A 25,109-nucleotide genomic window follows, 5' to 3' on the forward strand; every position below is an offset into this window, starting at 1 on the left:
AAAAGTATGGTGATTGTTGTGGTTAGTGTCTAAGGTGTCCTCAAGATCCAACGAATCCACGAGCTCGAATGAGTGGTCGTCTGAGATAGAATTGCTCGTCTGTGCTCTCCAACAAACCCTTGCCCTGGTCTCCCCGAAGTGACAAGATCATTATTATTAAGTTTATTATTGCTGCAATGTTGACGCTAGGTGGACCTCATGCAAGGTAGGCCATTGCATGAGGTCCAGATGCACGTTATTTATTTTATTCTATTTATTATTTCACTTTTTTTTCTAATTTTAATTGACTCCAAGGAAACGATACACTTACAATTCCAAACCCAGTTGATGGAGATCGATAGGAAGGAGGTCAAGTTTCAAATTTGGGACACTGCAACCCAGGAAAGAGGTTCCAGGCAATCACATCGTTTTACTACACGGGAACAGTCTGGTTCTTTTCTCTCTCTTTTACAGGACCGAGCTTCTTGCTTTTTGTTTTGTTTATTTTAATGGCACTACAAATATAAGACTAATATAAATGTTACAACACTTTTATTATGTCTTCTTTTTCTATATCTAAATTTCACCAGCAGAAGGTAGGGTCAGGTCATGCTTTTTGGTGATTTGGAGAGTGCACCACGTCAGAGAAAAATTATGAGCAAGTTAATCATAACTATCATAAATTCATGAATACCCAGAGTGTACCTACCAAGCCATGGTGAGACTCGTGCAGTCATAGATAACTAATAGCCAGAAATGGAGCAGTAAGCTTTTCCAGCTAAGAATCAAATGTGATATCGAAGGTGTTTTATTTAATTTCAACAAAATTCTTCTAGAATTTTGGACACAGGCGTGTAAGAATCAAATGTGATATCGAAGGTGTTTTATTTAATTTCAACAAAATTCAGAGAAGAATTTTGGACACAGGCATGTCATCATCAAATGGCAAGTTGCGTCCAGAGCTCCGTTCTGATTTTTTGGAGTGTTGTGTCTTAGAATATTCCATTCTCCCTTTAGAAAACGTCATGTGATAGGTACCTAAATCTGTCATTGAACATTAAAAAGAATAATATTTCCATGTTTTTGTCAAAGAGAAATTTTTGATGCATTTCCAAATAGACATTACAAAATAGCACTCCATATTTGTCCTCCTTAGCTTCTATCCATTGTATTATGCTTTTGGGTCACTGCAATAATTGCAGGTTATAGCTACAAATCTCTTCGGCAGTAGTTTTGGGATAGATTTCAGTTGCATGCATGCATGCAGAATGTTTTGTTACTAATTTCAACACTAATAAGCTTTGAACCAAACAAATCAGAGAGCAAGCCTTGATAACCTCCAATTTGGTTAAAAAACATCTATCTTAAAAGAATTTAGTTTGAATTGGTGAGACCAACATTCAAACATACGCCCCATAGTTTTTAGTTGCCAACACTCTAGCAAACCTCCTTGGATATGCACCAGCCACTTTGACCTTAAAGTTTTCCTCAAGCAGTGCCCAGAATTGGAGTGATTCTCCAAATCAGATAGACACTTCTCAATGTGCTTCTATCAACACCTTGTCACTAGAAATAACCTAGTCTTGATATAAAAGTAAATTGGTTAAATATCTTTCATCTGGATACCTACCATAAGATGCATGTTCTCCTGTTGAAACTGGTGATTCTGTCATGGAAGACTGGGAAGACTGGGAGGTAGCTGAAGTCATGACAGATAAGATTCACATTCTGACGAATCACTCGCTTCGCTGCCATTGAATGGGCCTACAAAAAACATTTCTTGTCTTTGACCAAACCCACCCTTTGACATCTGTAAAATACTTGGAACAAGCATTGCCAGTAAAGAGCCTCCAACTGAGCTACCAAAAGGATTGAAATGACTGCTGAAACCCATGTGTTCCATTCCTTCCATGACTGCTGCAACAGGGATGGCATGGATACAGATTTCTTCAACTTCAACAAAATGTTTGTCTTGAGCAGATGGCAGTCGAATAGTCAGAGACATTCACGGCTTAGCATTTACTATCTCACTTTTTGCCTTGTAGAATGTCTTTTTCGACCTTAAATTGTTTGCGAAAAAAAGGAGGGATTGAATTAACATCTTGTCTAGCTTCTTCAATCTGTTTGTTTTCTTTTGAAGATTCAATTGTGCTTACTGTTCCCATGTTCTCTACTAAATAATTCACTTGAAAATATATTTTACTAGTAGGATGTTCATGCCCAGTCCTATCATTAAGATCTTTGATCTTCCAACGATCCTCATCAACTGATATTGCTGGTTTCTTGTTCATTGCACCTTCAATATTTCTCCTATCATTCAATATTTCAAGACAAGATGCAGCTCTAACCTCACATAAAGAATCCAAACCAAGGGAATCAAAAAGCTTTACATCAACCCAACTATCCTCATCACTGCTGGGAGACTCACCTTTAGTAATATCTTTTGGAAACTCATTCAGATCCCTCTGCAACATGTTATGTGGGATCCTTGCCAAATATTGCCAAATTCTGTGTGTGAACTGATTCTATGTAAGGTTCCTTGACCTCCTCAAATGCTTGAGTTCTATCTTCTTCCATTGAACTTACATAACTATTGAAGGACCTATTCATGAGGCTGGCCCTATTAAGTGGGTCACCTTTTCCTTCAGAAATAGTTTCTCCTTCACAGTTGGAATCGTAAATCCCTGTAGCATTTTCACAATGGACAGTGCATACCATTGTCACTATGAAGCTTTGAAAAACTGTATAATTCATACAGCTGGGCAGTACTTCTTAAGCAAATGCTAGTCTTTCCATAAAATTTACTGCACCAAAAATGACATCCATAGATTTAAAGAAGCCTACACCACTGATTAAGAAAACCAAATCATGAAACTCTTAAAGAAACTCCATTTCTAATTTTTCATTTCCAGGCAAAACAAATGAAAACATCCTCCTTACGATCAAGATCCCAAAACCCAAAAATCTAAGACAAAATGAAAAATAAAACTCATTTATCAGCACGTGATAGACCAACCAAGACTTCAGGCAGAAACATTTAAATTGTTAATACTTGCAAAAAAAAAAATCACCAGGATCCCAGAAAGTTGGAATCTAATAAAATAGACTAGAAACCGCCCTAAAACAAATCCATTCACCAGGAATCTAATCAAAGTTTGATAAATCAAAACATAATTAATATTTTTCTAGCTCTAATATATCATAAACCATAAAATTTTCCATGTTTAATGTGCTTTGACCATCCTGTGCGTCAAGATATGTATAGCTGAGATTCTTGAGGGATTTTACGTGCCTTAAAGAGTCTCTACATTTTTTAAATTGTTTTCCAGTAGTTGTACGTTTGAATGAAAACAATGTGTTTTTCTGTTCCACTCTCTTAATTCCCTTGGTGTTGCCTTTAAAGCATAATTATTGAGAAAACCATATAAACTAGTTAGTGAGCCTTATGAAAAGTAACAACGCTAAACCATAGAAGCCCGCTTGGTCATATATGAGAGTTGCATTACCCAAATTGAATTTGAAGTTTTCTTGATGCAATATCTATAGGAGTCATGAGTTTTGTCATTTAGTAAATTACTCTAGGTAAGTTAGACGTCAAGAATCAATCAACTCCTAGGACTTGGAGAATGAATAACAGGTTTGCAGGTTCTTCAGCTGTCTAAAATTTGGAATATACATGTGATCTGAAGTTGTGGCGTTTGTCATGATTAAGTCAATGACAAGCATTGATCTGTCATATGATCATACTGACTCCCGAATTCCGTAGAATTCTTGGAATTGATGTCATTTTTGCTCTTCTAATTGTTTGCATGTGTTCCTTCATCCTTACCAAATTATTTAGGGGCCGCTTATATGCCACGTACCTTTATAAGCTCTTCACTTGTAGTTACATTTCCCATAGGACCATCATTCTAGAGAGATACATATTTAACTTTCTTAACACCGTGATTCTTAACATTACTTGAAGCACATTTTTAACCGAAATTGCTAATTCCTAGCTTGTTTTATGACTTACAAAGGAGTACATGCAGTTCAGTTGCCAACAACAAAGCCTTCTGCAAAATATAGAGGTCTCAAGCACCATTGTTATTCAATCCTGATAGAGTTCCGAAGATCTCAAGGCAGTTGCAGAATGACTCCTTCCAACTACACACGGATATATAAGGGGTTCTGACACTGGAAGTGGATATGATTTTCCTTGCCTTGCAATCGATATAAGTAGCAACTCTAACCATGGATATAGCATACTACTCCAGTATTTGATTGCTAGTGTGCTTGTGAGTTATGTTGGAAAATGTTTCTATAGATAAGGGTAGGAATTTGCTACAATGATCTCTTTCTTTTTCTCCAACTGCATTCTGTAGATGCTCGAACAATATAAATATTATATATTAAATCCGCATATATTAAAAACCTATTAAATTTCCAAACCATACATCAAAGGCATCCAACAATACTCAGAAAGTTTTAGTCTAAGCCACCCACCTTGTTAGAACTCCACTACTATTAGTGGTCGATTTCTTCCAGAATATGCAGCTATTTGTCCTTATGTGCAGACTACAGTAACAGTAGGTCATGGTGACACCTATCAAGGTTGTAGTACCTGTAATTTTAAAAATTGAAACAAAGGTGCAAAGATGCAAGACAAGACATAACTTTTAGGGTTTCTGTTTGTGATTCTTTCTTTTCATCAACAATGTGCTTTTTAAGTTTGTAGGGTTTGTGTGCATCCCACATTAGCATACTGGAAACACCCCCTCTAGGTTGAAAATAGTTAGCCTCTAGGAGGTGGCCAGGAAACATCTTAGAAATTTTTCCATGAGATTTTTGCAAGTTAGCTTATGATCTACAATAGAATTTATGGCTTGGATTCTTCAACAACTCCAGTATTTGATCGCTAATGTGCTTGTGAGTTATGTTGGAACATGTTTTTATAGATAAGGGTAGGAAATTGCTACAATGATCTCTTGCTTTTTCTCCAACTGCTTTCTGTAGATATTCCAACAGTATAAATATTATAAATTTATTTTATATATTTTTAAATTAGGAAATATTCATTTTCCATGAAGGTAAGAAAGGTAAAAATATTTTTTCTATATTATTAAATTTATATAGGTGATTTTAGCTTAAAGTTTAAGCATTGAGAAAGATTAAAAATTATAATTAATTAGGGAACAAATTTAATATTTCCATTATTTAAATCAATTAAGATTTGAAGAAAATTTGAATTCGTATTATTTTTTTGTTTTTTATATTGAAATTTGATTATGTTTTGGTCTTTTACATGGGGATTTAGTGGAAAATTTTGGTATTTCTTTAGTGTATATAAGAAGCATATTGTTAGAGTATTTTTGCAAAAATAAATAAATATTATCAATTATATTATATTCTATAGTGTGTTTTTTTATGTCAGTAACTTAGAAGACATTGTATTATAGAAAATGTACACAAATTACATGCATATGAGCTTTATGATGTACACAGATTACATAGAGAACGACCAAAAGAGAAAAACAAGAAAAGTAAATTTAGGTTGGAAAAACATGTTTAGTTATCGAGAAGATTGTCAAATTCATGGATATAATATTTTATGTGTTATTTTTCATTATCAATCTCTAGTCTCATGGATAGAATCTTTTATGTGTTATTCTGCATTATGATTTTGAGTAAATTGATCTACAATGTACTATGAACACCTGCAGATATGCTTTGCTACCTTCAATGTGAAGCTCAAAGACAATTGCATCATTCAAAATTCAATATTCCAAATCAAAGTTCATTTTTTTTTTTGCTCAGTAAAATTAAACTATTTCTATTGAGTAAAATATAGGTCAATCAAGAGAGACAAGAAACCGGCCGACCGGAAATGATGAAACTATCAACCTCGGTCCCGGAAAAGGAATGAACCATACAAGGAGCTACATTTGTTGGCATGAGAGCAAAAATTGACTTTTACCCCACATGGGAAAAATTCTCAACACGATGTTTTTTCCCTTTCTTTTTATTGACTTTTATCCAGCTATCCTCGGGAGAATGAGCTATAACAACTTGAAGACTGGAATTTTCCAACAGGGGGATCTCCTTATCTGATTCAGAAGAGGAGGTCTCATGGATGCGTTTCTGGGAGACTGCTGAGACAGAGGTGGGCGCAGGAGTATCAGTGGGCGGATCCATCGATTGAGGCGCCTGGTCCGGTTCTGCATCGCTCTCCTCATCTTCCGAGCTTGAGGAATCAGAGCTTACTGCTGGCGGCGGAGGACAAGGGGCCCAGCGTTTGGGTTTGGACTTTGCAATGTTTCCCTTTTTCGCTTTTGCAGGGAGCGATGGGCAAGAATTCTGCAGGTGCCCTGTTAGGTGACAATGGCGGCAACGGAAGGCAGTGTTCTCGTAGTCCAGGTTTTGGGTCCAAACAAAATCGTTGATCTTGAGATTGATTTGATCTGGCAGACCCTTGCTGAGATCTAGCTCCACACATATTCTGGCATATGTGTAGAGACCTAATAAAAGTTCATTTATTACTTGATTATGGAAACCAAAATACATTTTTTTCAATTTAAGAATCGCCTCTCTTTGCACCTTTTGGGGCAATTGCTAGAATAAATATATATTAGAATGGGGCAATTACTAGTATAAATATATATTAGAATGGGTTGAAATTAATGATGGTTTCTCGTGATGTATGTGGAAATATTTTAGATTGGTCGACTTGTGAGGCTGGAGGGCTCAGGGATTGAGCAAAGTCGACTAGGGTTACAGTCTTCTGCAGTGGGTTTCTCTCCATGGATCGGCATAAAGGAGGGAGCTCCACTCCCTCCTACAAGGAAGCGGTGGCCAACAAGGGTAAGAAGCCTCTAGAAAAAGAAAGAAGTGATGCGAAGGAAGGAAGAAAAAACAGGGAGGAGGAATCATACAGTACCAAATCGAAGGAGAAGGAGGGCACAAAATACAAGGAAGAAAACGACAAAATACAAGGAGAAAAAGACAAAAATCAAAAGGGTCAGTGCAAACCTAGAGCTGAAATTACTCCTAGAGTAGTTTTAAATCATCCAGCGCTGCAGGAGCACAGAGATCACATGCGAACTTACGCAATCATATGCAAATTCATGGGGCTATAGCCCACTGAAAAATCTTTACAAACATGGATAAGATACCAATGGAAACCCAAAGGAAGCATTGATCTACATTTGGGATCCAAAGGATTCTTTACTATGGTGTTCACTAACATTGAAGATAAAGACAGAGTGTTTGAAGGCGGGCCCTACTTCTATGCAGCAGCAGGGCTCTATATGCAGCCATGGATGATGAACTTCGTTCCGGAGCGGGAAACTTTTACTTCAGTTCTGGTATGGGTAAGACTCTATTCTCTACCTCTTGACTATTGGCAAATTGAATCCCTTGCAGCCATAGGCAATAAATTAGGACGGTTTATCAAAGCCTATGAAGCCACAAGGAGGGGAAAATACACCTCTTTTGCTAGGATCTGTGTGGAGATGGACCTTTCTGGAGCCCTTCCAAATGAAGTCATCTTGGAGGTTTTTGATGAGGAATGGGTGCAAACAATCGACTACGAACATATTCCATTTAGATGTCGCAGATGTCATGAACATGGGCACCTTCTAAGAGACTGCCCCCTCAGTAAAGCAGAGCACAAAAACAAAATAAACACAATGAAAGACACAGATAGATTTCACAAAGTAGTTCATAAAGGGAAAAGCAGAAAAAAGGGCCAAAGCAACACCAAGCTGAAGGACAACAGGTTAGTCAGAACCAGTTCCAAGTTCTTGAAGAGGATGAAGAAATATCAATAGAAGATCATGCAATGAATGAAGATTACGAGAAGAAGGAAAAGGAAAAAGAAAGAGATCAGACACACGAAAACAAAACACAGAAGGGGATCATGCTGAATGAATCAGAGCTGGAAATGGATCAGGAAATGACCCAGAGTGAAATGGACATGGAAGACAATGAGCTACAGGAGATTCTTGACAGAGAAAACCTGGATCTAGAAGGGTTCTTGGCTCAGGGAACAACTGGCGGGGTAGAATCACTACCACAAGAAGAGCTCAATCGAATACAATAGTTATTCTTATGGAAAACCCAGGCAAAAGGTTTGGAGGGAGTAAACAACATTGAAAAACAGAACAATGAAGGGGTGAAAGCAGTAAAAATGACTCCAGAGTTAGCACCGAGAAATCCAGGTGGGAAAAAAGAGGCAGGAAAAAATAAAACGAGCTACTGATGGAATGTGGAAAGATTATGGTGGACTCAAGTAAGATGAAAGACCTAACCAGTTACTCCTTTACCAATCTTTAGTTATGAAGTTCACAACTTGGAATATTAGAGGTCTTGGTAGCAAGAGAAAACAAAGAATGATGAATAATAGAATGAAACAGGCAACTTCGGATATAATTTTTGTCCAAGAGACAAAATGCTCCATTCAGAAATTAAGGCAAATCCATAGTAAATGGCTTAGTAGATTTGAGTTTCTAGAAGTTAAAGCAGAAAATACCGCAGGGGGTATCCTCACTCTCTGGAATCCCCAAAAAATTGGAATAATTGATGCAGAGGCATCACGGAATTATTTATCAGTTTTCATACAGCTAGTAGGAGACATGGACACTTACCTAGTTACGAATGTTTATGGCCCTCAAAAGTTAGATGACAAAATTAGGTTCATAGATTCCTTGGTGGATCTACGAGTCAGACATGCAGGACTACCTTGGGTCCTAGTAGGAGACTTCAATATGATCAGATCTCTTTCGGAGAAAAAAGGGCATACAAGAGCTCTAAATAAAGATTCCTTAGCCTTCCAAATCTTTTCAGAAAGCATGAATCTTGTTGATATTGAGACAAACAATGGCCTCTGTACATGGAACAATAAAAGAGGAGGGGACTCACAGGTAGCCTCCAAGTTAGATAGATTCATGATCTCTGAGGATCTCATGCTTCTAGACAAGGAAATAATAGAAGGAATTCTTCCCTTTGGAGGTTCAGATCACTGGCCAGTTCAAATGAAAATCAAGGGAACAGGTACCCCAAGAAATAGACCTTTCAGATTTGAAAATATGTGGCTTTCTCACCCAGAATTCATCAGCAACATTGAAGAATGGTGGGCAGAGGATTTGCAAACTCAAGGATCAACAATGTTCCTGCTTCACAAAAGATTAAAGCACATCAAGCTTAAGCTTAAAGCCTGGAACAAGAATGAATTTGGTAATATTTTGCAGGAAAGAAAGCTGTGGAAAATAAAATTATGGAGCTCAACCAAGCTTTGATCAAGGAAGGCTTTGATAACGACAAAAATGACCAAGTAGAGAAACATCACCAAGAATGGGAAAAGTTGTGCAATCAAGAGGAAATTTTTTGGAAACAAAAATCAAGAGTTCAATGGCTAAAAGAAGGAGAGCGAAATACTAAATTTTTCCATAAATCCACACTAGCCAATAGGACTCACAACAGGATCTCTTCGATCAAGGACGCGGATAGGCAGATACATTAATCTCGAGAGGAGATAGAAGTAGTGTTAGTTAAGCACTTTCGAGGTATTGCTCAGGAAAACACTTTAGACAGGGTTCCTTTCATCAAGGAACTCATTAAGCATATCCCCAAGTTGGTATCCAGAGAGGATAACGGTAATCTCAACAGACCTGTAACCGAAAAGGAGGTCAGTGAGGTCCTCAAGGAAATGCAAAATGGTAAGGCTCCAGGTCCGGATGGATTCAATGTAGATTTCTTCAAAGCTTGTTGGAATATTGTCAAAGAGGATATTATAAGGGTAGTGGAAGACTCTAGGCTGAACTGAAATATTTTGAAAGCTCTCAATACCTCCTTTATGTCCCTAATTCCAAAGCAAGATAATGCCCAAAATCCAGAGAGGTATAGACCCATCGCTTTATGCAATGTAGTTTATAAGATAATTTCCAAGGTTTTAGCCAACAGACTCAAACCTTTGCTTCCTTCAATGGTTTCGAGGGAACAATCAGGCTATGTGGAAGGCAGATAAATTCTAGATAACATCATACAAGTTCATGAGGTGGTCCGCTCGTTAACTAGTGAAAGGAAATCGAGTATGATCATGCAATTGGACATAGCCAAAGCATATGATAAAGTAAATTGGACATATATCAAGAAAGTGCTTGCCACATTTGGTTTTCATCATAATTGGATCAGATGGGTCATGGCCCTGGCGACTTCCTCCAGCTTTTCAATTTTAATTAATGGCTCTCCCTCTGAAATTTTTCTTCCTTCTAGAGGACTCAGACAGGGCGATCCACTCTCTCCTTTTCTCTTCATCCTCATGATGGAAGGGCTGAGGAAGTCCATTAAGCAGGCTAGAGCAACCGGAAAAATTCAAGGGCTCCAACTTTCGGAGAATGGTCAGGTTCTGACTCATCAACAATTTGTAGATGATACCATGCTACAGGGAATTCCCACAGTCAAGGAAGCGCTAGCATACAAACAGATTTTGAAGGACTTTGCTTTGGCATCAGGTATGGAGGTTAACCTTTCCAAATCGAAAATATTTTTCTTTAATACCCATTTAGCCATCTAGAGAAATGTCTCCAGAATCCTTGGATTTCAAAGAGACTCTCTCCCCTCTAAATATTTGGGAGTTCCTCTAACAGCTAAACCTATGCTCAAAAGCATATGGGAACCACTAATCATTAAGATGCAAGATAAGGTCAGGAAATGGGCAATCAGGTCTCTAAATCTGGCTGGTAGACTGGTTCTCACAAAGGCAGTGCTCCAAGCTATCCCGGTCTTGATGTTATCAGCTCTCCCAGCTCCAAAAGGAGTATTACAGAAATTTAGAAACATACAAAGAGATTTTCTCTGGGGCAAAGAGGAAACAAGGAAAAAATGGGCTTTAGTCTCATGGGAAAATATTTGTAAACCCAAGAACCAAGGAGGTCTGGGATTGGATGATATAGAGATTCTAAGTAAGGTTCTAGGGGCCAAACTTTGGTGGAGATGGGTTAAGGATCCTAACGCTCAATGGGCAAGCATCTAGAAGGAAAAATATGCCAGTGCTTGGCTTTCTCATGACATCATAAGAATGTATGGAAACATAAAGGGCTCTCCCATATGGAACAAGGCCTGGGAGAACAGAGAGGTTGTTCAAAAAAACATTTTCTAGGAAATCAGAGATGGATATCTAGCACTATTCTGGGAGGACAAATGGCAACAAGAACCAACTCTTTTGAGAGAGGAATTTTTGGGCCTCAAACAGGAGACAGACAACCTAGGATTAGTGAAAGTTAAGGACTTTTGGGAACATTCTCACAATACATGAAAACGGAGAACATGGAAAAAAAATAGATGGCAGAGAGAACAGGACCCTGAACAGTAGAGCAAATACCCTTAAGAGGTCGTTGGATTAGAGGATGATTTTAGTTACTGAAGGGCAAGATCAACTAAGATGGGGCAGCAACAAAGAGGGCAACTTTAACATTAAGGAAGCAAAAGGTATTATACTTGGGCTAGAATCCCAAGCTACAGATAGAACTTGGTAGAAGCTATGGAGGCACAAGGGCTAGAGGAAGATCAAACTGTTTATGTGGCTGGTTCACCATAGGAAAATCTTAACCTAGGATAATATCAGGAAGAGAGGTATGCTGGGACCCTCCAGATGCCAGCTCTGTGAAGTCCAAGAGGAAACCATTGAACATCTTCTCAATAGTTGCATTTTCACCTCTAGGTTATGGGATTTTTTTGCTACCATCTTCAGACAGTCTGATAGAGACAAAGGAAGCATCACTAAAACCCTCAACAATTGGAGGAATAATTTTTCAGATTATGAGGTTCTTAACTCTGCCTGGGCTCTGTTGCCAAGTTTCATCATATGGAGTGTGTGGAAAGAGAGAAACAGAAGAATCTTCAAAGAAGAGAATAATTCCTGTCTTTGCTTGTTGGAGTAAATCTCAAAACAACTTAAGGAGACAGTCAGCACTATAGTAAGGGATCCCCCCAAAAATCCTCCTTCAAAAGCGGAGTTATCAATTCTCAGGTAGTTAGGCATGCAGGGGCTTATTCCGCAAAGTACAGACAGGAAAATAAACACGAGGGAACTGGTTAAAGATTTCTGTAATCCTCCCCCGGAAGGCTTTTTAAATTATAATATCGATGGGGCTTCAAAGGGAAACCCGGGCATGGTAGGCTTCAGAGGGGTTCTTAGGGATGAAAACGGAAACATCATCTCCCTCTTCTATGGTCATCTAGGAAAAGCCACCAACAACATGGCGGAATTAATGGCTTTGGAACAAGGTTTAGAATTTCTGAAGCAGAACAATTGCAAAAATGTAATAATAGAAGCAGATTCAGAGTTAGTCATCAACGTGGCCAAGAGAATTAGTCACGGAACAGGGCCAGAGAAAGTCACAAAACATTGGAGGTTATTATGGGTTCTCCATAAAATTCAGGGACTGCGCACACTTAGATTTATCCATGTGCGTCGAAAAGCCAACAAGTTGGCTGATATTCTTGCCAACCAAGGTGTTATCTGTGAGGACAACAAATTTTCGATGGATTGGCTCGCAATTTCACCAAGCAACCTAAAATAACTTTGCCAAAACCAAGAGGAAGAGGACAAAGAAGTGTATAAGAACAAAACTAAGGAAGATAATTCACAATGAGCGGATTACGACAAGAGTCACTTTCATGGTCTAACAAACCTACGGTGGAAGACGAGTTAGGGTCGGCCTCTGGGACTATGGGAATCACTTCCCTGAATATCTCCAGTGTCGGGCGCAAGGTTATCTCGGTCAGAAGGGAGGTGGAAAGTAACAAACGATGGCTCCTGTCGTGGTGGCACCATTTCTCAATTTTCAGTGGCAGGAGACAAAACCGCTTCCAAAGTGGTTTTGGTGCGATCGCACCGCTTTCAAGCTGAAGGCGGTATTAAATTTTGGGCAACGATTCCATTCATATATTGACACGTGGATGAGGGTTGGTCCTAAAAACCACCCTCATCACACGCTAATGTTCGTTCACTTCGGCTGCACGATATGCGGATCTACCGTCTGATGGGATTAGGCCGATCATTGATCTGGATTGAACGAGCAGTTTGGTGGGTCTGGGGGTTTTCTATCCTGCTTCTTCATGATGCGAAAAGGATCTCAGGCGTCAGATTTCTTGAGAAGATTGGATGGTTGAGATTTAAAGACATGTTAGGTTTTTGATGGCACGACTTTTTGTGGGGAGGGTTCTTGGACCCTATGTTTTCCTGCTGTTTATTTTTGTATGTACTCTTTTGCTTAGTTTCAGACGAGCTAGCTCCTAGCAAGCCTTAGACCACATAGTTTGGTGGCTTGGTGTAAATTTTGTAAATTATGCTTGATTTAATGAAATAGAAGGCACAACTCTTGCTTAAGCAAAAAAAAGTATGCGGAAATATTTTAACTTAGAGGGATAAGTAAAAGTATTTTTGCACTGAATTTGAAGATAGTGTAAAGGGATGAAATTTAAGAAAATGACTTGGCTTCCCCAATATATAACTTTTATTTATAACCAGCCATCTTAACTCTGGATCTACCAAGCACTGAGAGGGATCAAATATTTTTTCACTCTAAAAGAGATTTGATACCTCTCAGCGCTGGGTAGATTTAGAGTTAAGATGGATCTAGGTTGGTTTAAGTTCCCCCTTTAAATAGGCTATATTCCACATGAATACCATGGATCAATACCATGAAGTTATTTTTATTTTAACGTTATTTTTTTTTACTAAGTAATTTTTTTTTTTCACGATATTAATTTTATTTCTAGTTTTATATAATTTGACTCAGTCAAAATGTTTACAAGACAGGACAAGACACTATGACATCTCTACCATACTGGGTTGGAGAGTGTCGCTCGACGCAAAAATTATGTCTATGTGAATTTTAAGTTTTGCTAAAGTAGATATGTTATTTTTCATACAAAGAATAATGCATATGTTTCTGTTAGTGCAACATTTGAGCATCTAAACAATTAAATCTTGTTACAAAAACTTGTGGAGTTGTGGAAAACAAATTTTTCTTGTCCACAACTATTTTTCCAAAATTTATAATCTTTTTTTCTTTTCTTTAAATTATGAGATTCATTATTTCATTGAAATTACAAGGTTTTCAGTAAGTGCAACTCAAAAGGGTCTTACTATTATCAATTTTTTTTTCTTAGATCATAGGTATTAATGTCCTCTAGTCCACCACATAATTATTTTTTCCAAAAGGTTAACGCCCCAAAAAGTTATGGCAAAAATAGACAAGGGATGTATTTTAAGATTTTGATATATGTCAAAGAAAATTGCATTAAAATAGTAAAACTATTAATTTTTTCAAAACATTATATATTTAGAATCTATAGCATCAATTATATATGGGTATGCAGTTTCTTAGGCAATTGATTTGTCTAACTTATAGAAAAATAATTTCAAAGATAGATATACATGTGTTTTTTTTTCAATAATTGATGTTTTCATGTATTTGCAACTCAAACCGCTAGGTTCGTGATCCCGAACCTATATCTGAAGCAACCAAGTCACCATGCATGTAGGATTTATGCCAAGAAAAAAATGTATGTGTAGTGCGTGCATGTTCTTAGTGTCCACAACATGTGCATGTTTCTAGTGTTATGAATGTGCACACGTTCATGCAACTAGTGGCTTTAACACATGGGTAATGATTGGGGTGGGTTTAGGGGCGTGGGTTGGGTGAGAAAGGGAGGGATAGAGGAGTCAAGGGAGATAAAGAGAGAAAGAAGGAGAGAGGAAAAAAGAGAGCAAGGGATGGGGAGAAATGAATTGGTGGGAAATGTTTGAGGTGGGTTTGGGGATGGTGGAGAGTGTGAGAGAGGTAGGGATAGAGGGGCCAAGGGAGACAAATAAATAAAGGGGGGAGGGGAAGAATGAGTTGGGAGTGAGGGGAGAGAGTAAATGACAGTCAAAATTTTAGAGAGATAAAGAAAGAGCGTGGGGAAGGGAGATATTTGTAGTTGATATGGGGAAGAAGAGACAGAGAAAGTTGGAGGGGGTGTTGTAAATGAGGTATTGAGAGAGAGATGTGTGGGGAGAGAGGAAGAGTGAGAGATAGCGAGATGACACCGGGAGGGGGGGAAGAGAGAATGCGAGAAGGGGGAGAGAATGAGATAGAGAAGGATAAAGGGATGGAGATAGAGAGAGAGAAAGTTAGAGGGAGGTTACTATGAAGAATGAACTAAGGGAGAGGGAGATAGAGAAATAGAGGAAAGGGAAGGGAGGAGAAAGAGGGATCGGGGGGAGAGAGAGATATAGGGAGAGGGAGAGGGAGGTGGAAAGGGAGAAAAAGAGAGAGAGGAAGAGGGAGGAAGAGGGAATGAGATAGAGATAAATATGGAGATAGAGAGGGAGAGAGAGGGGGGGAGAGATAGAGAACAATAAAGAGAGGGAGAAAGAGAAAGAGATTTGGGGGGGGGGGGGGGGTCATTAGAGAAATTTTGAGGTCAAAAATGGGTCTCAAAACAAAAATGTACAACCAAAATCTACCTTCTAAGAAATAATAGGATTCAAGATGATGATGTCAACCATGGGGGATGATTCACCATTTTTGGAATAAAAAAGTAAAAATATTATAAAAAAATACTTTTTCAACTTATCTCCCTACAGTTTTACTCAAATTTCGAGCAAGAGAACTTGTTTGATGTGGAATTTAATTCCTCATACAAGTAGTACTCATGTTTCATACTTTTGGACCCTGTTACACGAAAAATAGAAATACATGAAAAATATGATTGCAATCACATTTTTTTTCTGTGTTTCTAATTTTTCATGTAGCAGGGTTGATCGAAACTATGTAACATAAGTACTCCTTGAATGAGGAATTAAATTATACATCCAATGAGTGCTCCCACTTAAAATTTGAGTAAAATCGTAGGGATATAAGTTGAAAATATGAATTGAAAAAAAAATAGTTTTTCTATTTTTTCCCTCTAAAATTTGATGATGTAATATAATCTTATTTTATTATTTCCACTATTATTTTATACTATTTCTTAGGAGGCCAATTTTAGACCTCAAAATTTCTCTAATAGTATGGACTGAGTGAGTGAGAGAGGGATAGAGAAAGAGAGGAAGGGGGAGGGAGGGTGGAGAGTGATATGAAGAGAGAGAGAGAGAGAGCTAGAGGGGGGGATAGAGGGAGGAAAGTGGTGAGAGAGAGAGAGAGAGTTATAGGAGAAAGTAATGGAGTGATGGAGAAATAAAGAAGGAGAGAGGGATGGAGATAGAAACAAAGAGGGAAGAAGATATAGAGAGACATAGATAAAATGTAAATGAAAATAGAGAGATAAAGCGTGGGGGATAGAAAAAGAGAAATAGAGAAGGAGACACAAAAGAAGGAGAGAGGGAAGGGGAGATAGAGAGAGGGGAGAGGGAGGAGGAAGAGAGAGTGGAAGAAGGGAGAGATAGAGAGTGGAGAAAAGAAAGAGAGAGGTGGAGATAGAGAGTGAGAGAGAAGGAGAGAGGGGGGATAGAGAGAGGGGGCAGAGATAAAAACAATGAGAGAGAGAGAGAGAGAGAGAGAGAGAGAGAGCATAAAGAGATAAAACTTGAGAAAGAGAGAGAGAGAGAGAGTGATGGGGAGAGAGGAGTAAGGGAGGGAGATATAGACAAAGATGGAGGGGAGAGAGAGTGGGATAGAAGTGGCGCGAGGGGAAAAGAGGGAAGGAGAGAGGGGGGAGAAGATAGAAAAATTGAGGGGGGAGAGGGGGAGAGAGAGAGAGAGAGAGCGAGGTGGGGGGGGGGGGGGGGAGGGAGAGAGAGGAGAGAGAGGAGGGAGATAGAGACAGAGTGGAGAAGAGATAGAGAGACACAAACAAATATGTAAATTGAAATAAAGTGATAGAGTGGGGGCGGAAGAGAAAGATAGAGAGTGAGAGGTATAGAGAGAGCAATGGGGAAGAGAGAGAGACGGAAGGGGGGAAGGAAGGGGAGAAGAGGGAGAGACAGGAGGAGAGAGATACAAAGAGAGAGTGTGAAAAGAAAGGGGAGGAGAGAGAGAGAAAGAGATGGGGAGGGGGGGGAGGGAGATGGAGACAGAGAGGGAAGGAGGTGGGCTATTTTGTTTGTTTCTTTGTTTATACATAATATTTTTTGCACTTAGAGTAGTGAGCCTAATGCTTCAAAAACATATTTTTCTTTTTATAAATGGTCACAAGTTCAAATACAAAGGAGTTAGAATATATAAACTTTTGTAAATTTAGTAATCACATCTCATTACAAAGAAAATTCTTCATCTCGCAAACAACAATTTTTTTTCCCAAAAAAAATCAACACTAATAATAAGACAACCATATTAATAAAATAAATCAACATAGACTTATATTTATTTTATTTTTATCATTTAATTTCAATTTCAATTTCTTTTATCTTAATATAAATTAATAATAATAATGGTTTTTATTATATAAAAATAACAAAAATAAACTTTTCAAATCTCAAAGTAATATTTAATATAACGTATTTACACAATTGCTATACTATCTATAACACGAAGTCCCCCTTGACTTTATAAATCCTATTGCTCGCTTTATACTACCTCAAAACTATGATGAATGAAGACATCACATAGCAAACTAAATCATACAAAAATTACAAGAGTAATATTGCCAGGGTTGGCTTCTGAATCCCCTGTCAAACTAAATGATACAACTTTGGTCCTCACTACATTGGAAACTAATAAGCAATTTAAGAATGATCATTGAGGTGTCATTGTAACTATACCGACAGATAATTTTGATTGTGACAATGACTTTAATTTCTATTTCTTTTGGGATGTGTTTTATCTTTTGTTTTGTGCCTTAATGACAAGACTTATGCTTCTTTTTGTTTGTGTGCCCTAATGCAATAGGATAATTCTAATAAGAATTGCGGTATGTTGATTTTTATAATAATTTTTAGTTTTAAATTTAAGTAGTACTTATTATTTAAAATTATTTAAATTATATTATTTCTAGATAATAATATTTAAAAAATGGAATATTTATATATTTCTAAGTAAAATATAGAAATAAAATTGATATTAATAAATAATTGAATTTGAATTAATTGTAAAAAAAAAATTAGATTTCATTTTTATATTTTATTTCATTATTATTTTATTTTAAAATTTGTAATTTTTTTTTAAATATCTTGTTTGTCAATTATTTTAGAATATTGATTATCTATTTTGTTTTTTATTCATACTAAAATATCTTTTCATGGACCTGATATTATTTCTTGAATACCCAATTGTATTCGATCAGGACCGGATCTGATTTAAGGAATCAAATGGGTGGGAAATGTCTATTATATACCTAGATGGATGTATAATATGCTCACCCTTTCAGATCAAATGTGATAATTGTGAATAGGATTGAATCAATTCGCGGTTAAGTCAAATGAGTCAATGGAGAAAGCTATATGACTTGAATCATAAGTAGACCCAGAGAAACGAGCTTCTGTTCCTCGTTCCAATTAAGTAAGCGAGGAATTCCCTTTACTGATCAGAAGTTAAGAGTAGCTTAGTACCCAATATCGGGAGGTTTTCCCTGAGTAGATCAGGGATTTATACACTCACAATGAGTCCTAAATACTCGAGTACAGATGTGTAAGATAAATAGTGTACTGACCAGGTTTATTAATTCCATGAGTCAGGAGAGCGATTGGTTGCCAAGATAAAAGATTTTCGTTCTTCCTCATGACGAATGAGATCCTTGGGTAGTAAATCTATAGAAGATAGAATATTGATATTTGGATATATCTCTTTTTTCCTATCTTGTTCCGACTAGATCGCACCATGTATTTTCTCATAAATGAAGAGGTTATTCTCATGAACGAGGGCCATAGCTGAGGGTTGAAAATGGATGAGTTCCATAGATGCGGAAAGGAAGATAGCTTTTGGCAACAATGCTTTTTATATCCACTCTTTTTTCAAGAAGATCTTTACGCAATTTCTCATGATCATTATTTGGATGTATCAAGTTCCTCCAGACCGATGGAACATTTAAGTTCCAATGATCAATTAAGTTTCCTAACTGTAAAACGTTTGATTGGTCAAATACGTCAACAAAATAATTCAATTGTTTTATTCGTGAATTGTGATCCAAATCCATTAGCTGATCACAAGAAGAATTTCTATTATGAATCGGTACTAGAAGCACTTACATTGGTCCTGGAAGTTTCGTTCTCTGTATGGTCAAAATATTCTGTGGAAGGGATGAATGAATGTAAGAGTTTCCGGTCGATCCATTCAATATTTCCCTTCTTAGAGGATAAATTCCCACATTTAAATTCTATATTAGATGCACGAATACCCTATTCTATTCATCCGGAAATTTTGGTTCGAACCTTTCGTCGCTAGATCCGAGATGCTCCCTCCTTGCACCCATTACGATCTATTCTCTATGACTATAGAAATAGTCCAGAGAATTTACAAATATCAATTATTGTCGTCCCAAGAGTAAATATGAGATTCTTCCTATTCCTGTTGAATTATTATGTCTATGAATGTGAATCCATTTTATTTTCTCGTCTTAAATGATCCTCTCATTCACAATCATTGTCTCATGGATCTTTCCCTCAACGAACTCATTTTCATCGAAAGATAAAACATATTATCATTTTTACCTTATGGATGCTGGTAACAGGTTGAGCGACTAGTAACGGGTCGAGCAAATAGAGGCCTCTTCACCTTCAGCTCTGGAAATGTCATCACATCAGGAGAACAATGGATTTGTTTCTCCGAACTTTTCAGTATTTCGAAGAGACCGTTGTTTCCATTTTGCCTTTCCCGGACGACCGAGATCCTATCTTGATCCTATGGCGATTGTGCATTCATATATTATGAACAAGGACAGGTAACGTTTGACTTGCTCCTAATGGTAAAAATGAGCTTTATTTTGAATAAAACGGATCTCGCCAAGTAGGATTCAAACCTACGACCAATCAGTTAACAACCGACCACTCTACCACTGAGCTACTGAGGAGCAATGGAGGGTTCCCATATACGGGCAAGATTCTTGTTCTTTGGACCGACCCATGATCATCAGTGTATAAACGAGAAACTCAATAAGGTTTTTTATCAACTCTTGGACACCCCACCCTAGAGGTATTAACTTATAAATACAATAGGATCTATAATTATTGCTACCATTCAATATTAGGTATTACTTAAAAAAAGAATAATTTGATTATATAGAACCTTGAAATAAAGAGATCACTTTTAGATTTAGATAAAGGAGGATTGGCGGTGAAAATAGAAATTTACGGGAAAGGCGGAACATCCGGGTCGAAATATGAATTTCAAATTGAGTCACGAATTAATGGATGCTGCTAGAGGGAATGGAAATGTTATACGCAAAAAGGAAGAGACTCATAGAATGGCAGAAGCTAATAGAGCTTTTGCACATTTTCGTTAACTCATAAACAGGATCGAGATCTACCCATCTATATAGTGGATTTATATATTCTGATAAATTAGAAATTGATTCCCATTCAGATTGGACAATATATTTATCGGAACAAAAGAGAAAAAATAAAACGAAAAAAGCATAAATCATAGATATATCTAAGTCCTATTGGGAAGGCTTCCTTAAGGAAAAAGGAGATAGATTATGGAGGAATATTCGATCCTATTGATGAGATTATGTAAATCTCCTAAACTTGGAAGTTAGAAACTTTTTCTACTCTTTCGGAGATTGAAATAAATTACTAATTCATGATCTGACATGTACAAAGTGAAAACTTCATTTTCAATTATACCCTGAGATCGTTTGAAAGAGTTTCATTTGCTTTTCTTCCATTCTGGTTTATGGTCTTTCTGGCTATATGGTCTATCCAGGGGAAAGATTTAGCTTCAAGAAATAGTAAATGATCTCATAGATACACAAATGTATAACTCTCTAGGAATTTGGATTGTGCTTATATCCATAACTGTAGGAATTGGGTCCGAACTTTACTTTTTCCAGTCTCTTTTCATCAATGGACCCCTTATGAAGGGAAGAAGTGCGATTAATTTTACAAATTATTACCTCTCTAATCAAATAGATTGAATAGATATCTATCTTTCTTTTTTATAAATGTTTCTATGGACATGTGGAAAAGAGAAAGAAAAGGATTGTTACCCCTACCTCCACTCGGACCAAGACATCACTTTTACTGAAAAAAGTTAAAGTTTTTGAATTTTTTTTTTATTTTGTATTAGGTTTATATTGAATTGAAAAAGAAAGGATGTTCATTCAGTCGTCTTGTTTATTTATAGGAAATCTCCTCCAGATAATTTTTTTTTTATGATGAACCTATATGACCAATTGTATATCAATACTCGAATACGCTATCTCTAACATATGTTCATTCATAGATCAGGATAATCTATTCCAATCTATTCTTTAAAATTAGAATAGATAGGGGATAAATTGAATAATTGTTCATTAGTAATATGAATAATAATGGAAAAAGGCTCGTATTGAAAGAATAATAGATTGGGTAAACTCGGGAAGTCCAGTTCGATTATGATCCGAACAAAGAAAGAGTTAAACAATCGAGCATTGCATAAAGAAGATGAAATGCCTACCCAGCAATTGTGTGCTTTATCCATATAGATAAAAGAATATCGGGAAAATATAGTCATCATGACACAGGATCATTGCCAAAGAATTATTTCTTATACAATTGATAAGATTATCACTACAGATCTATATATGATCATAATATGGAATGGATCAATTAATCTGTCTTAAATTATTGATTAGGCGATCCGAATACTTCAGATTAACCGGGATGATTGAGGATTTCCTAAAATAAGAGGAAGTTGTAAAGGGTAACTTGGTATATCTACCATATGGTCATTGACCCGGATCTGTCCATGATTCATTAATTGTCTAGCTTCGGGAATGGTGGGAGCCATACCCAATCGAAAAAGAATATTATCCAAACGCATTTCAAGTAATTGCAATAGGACCTGACCTGTTGAGCCTTTGGATCTTCTAGCAATACGAACATATTTCAGCAAATGCTCTCAGGCATAACTTGTCTCCATCCGCTTCGTATCAGCTCAGCCCAGAGTTTCCAATATAGCGATCCTTACCCTACGAGCTACTATAATATATGTTCTCAACTTGATATCTATAAAGATAAATGGATCATCCATATCCAATTTGTTGTCCATCTACCATAGTAGACTCACTCATTCATATATGATGAGGGGGCCCTTTTAACTCAGCGGTAGAGTAACGCCATGGTAAGGCGTAAGTCATCGGTTCAAGTCCGATAAAGGGCTCATGTTTCCCATGAAGAAAGAGGGCTCGGGTGTCTATTTCTATTACATAGATAGAAATATTCTCACTGAAACATGCAAATGACAACAAATCGGATTCAGATCTAGTCTGTTTTTTATCTTCTTTTATGAGGCGAACAACGGGAATTGAACCCGCGCGTAGTGGATTCACAATCCACTGCCTTGGTCCACTTGGTTACGTCTACCCCGGAAAAAACCAATTTATCTATCTAACAACTACTAATATTACCAAGAACATTGGAAGGATCCTTTTACGAGAAGGTTTTATAGAAGATGTTAGGGAACATCAGGAAGGCCAAAAATATTTTTTGATATCGACTTCAAAATATCGAAGAAGGAATAAAAGGACATATATGACCACGTCAAAGCATACCAGCAAACCTGGTTTGAGAATTTATTCTAATTATCGAGAAATTCCAAAAGTTCTAGGTGGAATGGGGATCATAATTCTTTCTACTTCCCAAGGAATTTTGACGGATTGAGAAGCTCGACAGAAAAAAATTGGAGGAGAAATCTTATGTTATGTATGGTAATTAATCCAAATGTTGTCCAAAAATATTGATTCTATAAGATATCCCCATAGTATGAAAAGTTGGAGCAAGTCGAGACACCATTCATCTTCATACAAGCACGTTAGTCAAGTTTTTGAATCAAAAGAGGAGGAGATTCGATGAAGAAACAGAATTTGATCCATGTGGAAGGTTGGGTTACTGAATCACTCCCCAACGGTATGTTTCGAGTTCTGACAGATAATGGATGTCAGATTCTGACTCATATTTTGGGTAGGATTCGACGTAATTCCGCACGAATACTACTAAGAGATAGGGTCAAGGTCAAATTAAGTGCTTATGATTTAACAAAAGGACGTATAATATATAGACTTAGCAACAAATCTTCAAACGATTGAATCACCTTTTGAACATCTGATAGGGGTCGAGAATCAAAACCCATCAGTATATAGTTTACTCGATCTTTGTCAATTTTGAACATATCAGAGTTATTATGGATACCTGGTAATTTCGAATTACTAGTCTTCAAAAGAAGTGGAAAAAACGGAGGAGAAGTAAGTGAACCTGACCCATTGGCTTATGAATATATAAGCTACTCTAGTATTGAAATTTGATGGAGATTTGGAAAGTGGACCTTTCCTATCCGAAATTAATCGATCTTATTTAGTTGATCGAACTCCCTATTTGGTTGTTGATTGAATGTTTCGTCGGATCGATTTTTATGATCTCTTCTCCCTTCCCTGGACAGAAAGAGATATAGATCCTGAAGTAAGTCCATTCCGAGCCAAATTATGGACAACGTATTTTCTCTGTTTAGACGAAATTGATACACAAATAAAATATGTGATTCTGTTACGATGTACTAAATATTTTCATATGAATGTACCGTATGGTGATTTCACCGGTGAGAAACGGATCGAAATTAAGATGTGAAAAGAGAAAACAAAAGGGAAAAAAAGGGTTTCACTTTTGGATCACAATGGTTCAACTATATTATCCTTTTTTTTTAATTGGAAGTATATCTAGATACGGGTAGAATTTCATGGGATATAGTGAAGACTGAATATACATCCGAATCATTTTTGTCGGATTGATCCATATAGATCAATCGGGAATAATTGAATAGATTTTTCTATAGATGGGAAACTTCCAATCCGATTAGATGAAAATGAGGGAGCGTTTACAATCCCTGAATTTGGTAAGATACAATTTGAAGGATTTTGTCGTTTTATCGATCAGGGCTTGATGGAAGAACTTCATAATTTTCCAAAAATTGAGGATATAGATAAAGAAATTGAATTCAGGCTTTTTGGTAATGAATATGAATTAGCAGAACCTTTCATCAAAGAGAGGGATGTTGTATATCAGTCCCTTACATATTACTCTGAATTATATGTACCAGCAAGATCGATTTAGAGGAATAGTAGGAAGATACAGAAACAAACTGTATTTCTCAGAAATATTCGTTTAATGAATTCCCATTTTCCGAATGAGTTTCACTCGGTCCTTGATTCTTCGAGATAGTCTCATCCTTCTTGTTCGTGTTCTTGCCATATCCTGAATTTAAACTAATGGGATCAAAATCCCGGTTGTAATATCTTTTCAATTGGAAAGATAGTAAAAGATGTGGAAATCTCAACCAATTTTGAGTGAAAGGCTTTAAATATTCTTCTGGTGTTTCATTTCCAAGTTCCATAAAGTTATGGATAGGAAAGAGTTTAATCGAATAGAAATTTTTTCTATCAATCATACTACTTTGATGATTGAAGCGATATATGAGGATCGATAATGTAAGTACTACTATACCTTTAACCAAAAAATATGGAAGGGCTTACATTAGGTTTAGGGATAATCAGGCTTGAACTGATGACTTCCACCATGTCAAGGTGACACTATACCGCTGACTTATATCCCTTCCCTACTCACATCTGGAAGGAGAACTGACTTATGAATAATAACTTACCAAAGGGTCGAGAGACTCAACACAACTATCCCACTATTTTATCTTGAACAACTTGAAGCCAGAAGTGACGAAATATCCGTCAATGGGATTGTGGTGTGTATAGTTTAGTGATACAGGTGGGTTTTATTCGTTACATTATCAACTTAAATAGTTAAAGGATATTTGGATGGATCTCTGATCCATCCAAAGCTCTATCTATCTATAACTAAAGGGCTCGATACAACCATCGGAGTCAGAACAGTGAGCTGCACAATAACTTCTAGATCCATTTGGTTTTCTTTCACCCTCCATCGACTAAATGTATGAATAAAATGTTGACGAGATCAATCACTTTTCTTCTATTTTGTCTTCTTCAGACTCCTACCCATTGGTGTA

General features: G+C 37.0%; 1 non-coding gene across 1 annotated transcript; it reads left to right on the forward strand.

The window, feature by feature from the left end:
* Nucleotides 1-22,172: 22,172 nt before the first annotated feature.
* Nucleotides 22,173-22,244, forward strand: TRNAT-GGU (transfer RNA threonine (anticodon GGU)). Its single transcript has one exon. It is a non-coding gene; the product is annotated as a tRNA-Thr (tRNA).
* The last annotated feature ends 2,865 nt before the right edge of the window (nt 22,245-25,109 follow it).

Source organism: Pinus tabuliformis, chromosome 6 (genome assembly GCF_031772625.1).
Source record: "Pinus tabuliformis cultivar Carrire ecotype Pingquan chromosome 6, CPIR1, whole genome shotgun sequence".
Classification (NCBI taxonomy): Eukaryota; Viridiplantae; Streptophyta; class Pinopsida; order Pinales; family Pinaceae; genus Pinus; species Pinus tabuliformis.